The 4,165-nt window shown below is 32.5% G+C and overlaps 1 long non-coding RNA gene across 2 annotated transcripts; it reads left to right on the forward strand.

The window, feature by feature from the left end:
• The first annotated feature begins 2,249 nt into the window (after positions 1 to 2,249).
• Positions 2,250 to 3,092, forward strand: LOC135145129 (uncharacterized). 2 transcript variants are annotated; one of them, XR_010283336.1, is made up of 5 exons: positions 2,250 to 2,313; positions 2,377 to 2,427; positions 2,502 to 2,621; positions 2,674 to 2,815; positions 2,874 to 3,092. It is a non-coding gene; the product is annotated as an uncharacterized LOC135145129 (long non-coding RNA). The 2 variants fall into 2 exon arrangements; XR_010283335.1 differs by having other exon boundaries at positions 2,674 to 3,092.
• Positions 3,093 to 4,165: the final 1,073 nt, after the last annotated feature.

Genomic DNA, 4,165 nt, shown 5'->3' on the forward strand with positions numbered 1-4,165 from the left:
AACTACTAACCCTAGGTATGATACTAGCACTATTCTAGATAGTGCTGTATATACCTAGAATGCCCGCGATGAGACCAAAAATTAAATTAAAGTAGCCGTTTTGGAATTGTTCACCGTATTTTATACATTGTTTTATTATTTTGTCTTTTGTCTTACCTGCTACTGTTAGTGTATATAATAATTACTGATCAGGAAGGCTTATAAATCGTCACTTCTACAACCATAAATTACTCAGTCTAAAATTTATAAATATTATTGCTAAACCACCTTACTCAGAAAAATAGCTCTGGGTTTTATATTTTGGCCAGTACACAACGCCAAGTTCTACATTGGTTGTGTAGAAGGTAGTCTACTAAAATTTTTAATAACTTTTAATAAATCTAAATTGCTGGAAGCGTATATCACTGATAGAAACTTAAATAATTTAAATTTAATACTACTTGCACAGTCAACTTTATCGGCGTGCTATTACCAAAATTATTAGTTAAAATTTAGTAAATGCTCCGATTTATTAATTTTAACTAAGATAGTTTATTATATTGGAAACTGAGAAAACAGTTTTTGTGCAAAGCAAGTTTAAAAAATGACTCTAATGTCAAGCAGTAAGTTTGTTTTGCCTTATTATAAAGAAGCTGAAGCATAACGAGAGGTGTTTTGTTAATATAATTCTAAAACGTAGATCTTTTTTTAAATTCTCTTAAACGAAATGAATATCTTGTGTTAGAGTCCTCTAGGCTAAAGCAAGTCTTCTCTTAATAGCAGACTAAATAAATAAATCACTTTATTCAGCCCTTTATACCGAAAGAAAAAACAAACAGAAAAAAAGACGATAGTTAACTTTGATAAAAAAATCTAAACACATATATGTGAATTAGTTCAGATGACTCCTAGATATTTACCTTTTCGCGTCCGAATCATTTTATCGACTTGTTCAAAAATTTTTAATCAACTTTTCAAGATATTTGTAGATTTTTAGAAGTTATTTATATTTATCTTGAAGTTGAGAGAGAGAGAGAGAGGAAAGATAAAAGTCAACCTCATTGCTGAATTCCTAGCTGTTTAGTGGTGACTACTCTAGAATAAACTTTTTTCATATTTTCATGTTTTAAGCAACAAAGACTATTTCACTCTAAGCTTAATAATCAAAAATTTTAAGCGTATATATCAGATAAGCTGTAGGCAAGTTGTTAACTACCTAATAGATACATTATCAGGCATTAAATATAGTAGCTAACTTCCAATTATTTTTACTAATGCCTCACTTAAAACGCTAAAAGTATATTTTTATTTAAATGTTGACTCTCGATTAGGCCTTATTTAATAGAAATCATCTTTAAAAATAAATATTTGTTAATAAAAGTATTACTTAAATTACATTTTTTAGGATAATTGTTAATATAAAGGCAAAGAAAAGTTTGCTAAAAAAAAAAAATGAACTTAGGCATGTAATAAATGTTTTTTCTTAGAAACCGCTATAATAATTTTTTTTATTGATGTACTCTTATCGGTATACTTTTATAGTGTAAAATAAATTTAATTTATCCACAACTTTAAATTTTTGAATGTAAAACTGAGGTTCTCGATAGTTGTAAGATTTAGTCCTTAATAAGTTTATTTTTGCTAAACTCCAGGTAGTAAGAATTTAATGGAGAAGTATGTTCGCCTATAAACTTTAGTTACCACTTATTAGAAAAAAAAGTGGTATATGCAAAGGTTTCCCTTGCTAGTTTTTAATATTTTAAAGTGCGGATTATAGTTGATAGAAGAATTAAATTATAAGGATGACAAAATTCCTATTATGAAGGAAAAAAAAACTTAAACTTTAAACTTCTATTAACAATACAATATGCTATTCGAAACATCCGCCTATGATGTTGAGTGGAAGGTACGGATTTTGTGTAACTTTTTAGTAGCGTTCTCATGAACTTTATAGAATTAGAGGTCATGAACTCAAATAAAATAACCCACAAAATTTTCTTTAAACCAAGGACTCTATAGGAATGAGCAACTAAACATTTTTTTTTCTCAAATCCTTATAGTTAATTGAATATTCTGTAAAAATAACAACCCAATTGTGGCTAATTGCATGATCAGCGTAACTATTACCATATATATGGAACTCTAATGCACATTAATCTAATGCAAATTAAAGATTGGAATTAATTCTCGGAAATAGATCCCAATTCCTGGAAAGGATCAATCCTAAATTGGAGTATAAAAGGAGGTTTACAAGTTCTTCGTCCGGAGCAGTCTTTTAGTGCGCCTGCGGTTATCTACTGGTTCAGTCGGGGAGGTGAACTATTTCTGTCTTCGGTCTTTGTGCTTGTATATCATTTTGTCTTTTAATTATTAATGAAAATACACTTTTCTTTACAGGTGTTCGTGTTGACATATTCAGTACTAACAGGCAAAAGTGCTTTCCTTCTGGTATTAACACTTGCTTTAGCCTTTAGTTAATTAAGTATCCTATAAGCGTTATACTTTAACTTTGATTTGCAAAGCGCGTTAGGAAATGTGTCAAGGTTGCTATCGGCTGAAACTGGTTTCACTAAAAATTTGAGTTTTATCAGCCTATTATCGTCATATATGTTAAAATCTACACTTGTAGAGCAATAAGAGGTGTACGTGTTATTAATAATTATAATATTTAAAGAATAATATATAAAACTCAAGATAAAAATAGTCCACTTGGGCATTCGACTAGCGAATAGGTGCGGAAGCACTGAAGGAGGGCTCCCCCTTGAATACCGAGAACTAGTTCGGGATACAAATTTTCGATCCATGTGCCAGTATTACACATTCCGGTTCCGTAATGGTAACTGTTATGTGGTGTAAACTAGTTACAGTTGAGTTATTTTCAGAATATACGCCAGTTAGGGGTTTTTCCTTCGGTTATAAAACACGAAAGGATAAATGGTGTACGTGCATAACACAAATTTTTTATATGCGAGGTCCAGCTGCAAGAACTGTAATCTCTGTGAAAGGCTCTCTGCAACTTTAAGGAAGAGTCGTAAAAACTGATTATTGTAATCTAAAACTTTAGTCTGTAGGTTGGAGTTGGTTTGGTTTTTGCTACGAATGTTTACTGACTTGCTCTAATATTAAAAATATATTTCTTTTGTCTTCTTGAGCCACTTATTTTAAAATGCAAAAATGAATTACAACTGACATTGCAAAGCACCTTTTATAGACTTTGAAGTACTCAGCTTTAGTTTAGAGTTTAGCTGGAAAATTTTTTAAGAGTTGGTCTCAACATCCTTAAATACAAAGATACTTAGCCTACGATTTAACGGCGAGGAACTAAAATAGTACCAGGAAAAGTTTCTATTTGAACGTGTAGTTACTTAATTAACCGCTCCACTGTCTGAAAACGCTTCTCGTGTATCATTCTAAAAAAGCAATTTTTACGAGCAACCTAAAGGGAGCTCAAAGAAGAAGTGCTCAGTATTAAGGTTAGGTAAAGTGTGGTTCCCTAGCGTGAGCACAATGCCAATTTAGACGCTACAATAAACGGTTTTAATAATAAGCGCATCAGGTAGGTCCTATACCTCAAATTACCACGTAAAATGTGGCTTGCTTGCACAAACCAGGAACTGAGGCGCGCTCAATCAAGCAAGCTCTCTTTTAAGCAGTCCGTGTTTAGTTTTTCCAGGTTAAAAGCGGTCATTTATAGGTCAAATAATGCTACCTTTGAGTTTTTTTAAAAACTTAGAGACGTTCTCAGTCACTGCTGTTAAAGCACTCAAAGTTTTGCACAAGAAATATCCATGGCGCATGCTTTGCACACAAGAGTAACACAGTACACCTCAGTAAAACAACTCCAAGATGGCAGTACGCTTCTTGCACCGACAAATTCTTGGATGAAACTCGCCCAGCCCTGGTGGAGGCTAATGAATATGAACAAGGTACATATACCTTCACAAATGTAAATTTCTAACCAACTTAACAGTTCGGACTTCTCTACCGGAGACACATCACAAAACCTTATTGCCAACTGTTTAGTGTCTAGCGTTCCCCCTCCTTAGAAGTTGCAATTAGTCCCATTTTTAGTTTTTTCTAAATATGAATTGGTGGGCCACTTTTTCATGTCTCACGAACCATCTGTGGTTCACGCTCAACCTGTTGAGACCCACTGCTCTACAAAAATCCTTTAATGATTTACCTC

The sequence above is a fragment of the Zophobas morio genome, unplaced genomic scaffold (assembly GCF_036711695.1).
Source record: "Zophobas morio isolate AGI-343-1 ecotype UQ-CSIRO unplaced genomic scaffold, CSIRO_AGI_Zmor_V1 ptg000130l, whole genome shotgun sequence".
In the NCBI taxonomy this organism is placed as follows: Eukaryota; Metazoa; Arthropoda; class Insecta; order Coleoptera; family Tenebrionidae; genus Zophobas; species Zophobas morio.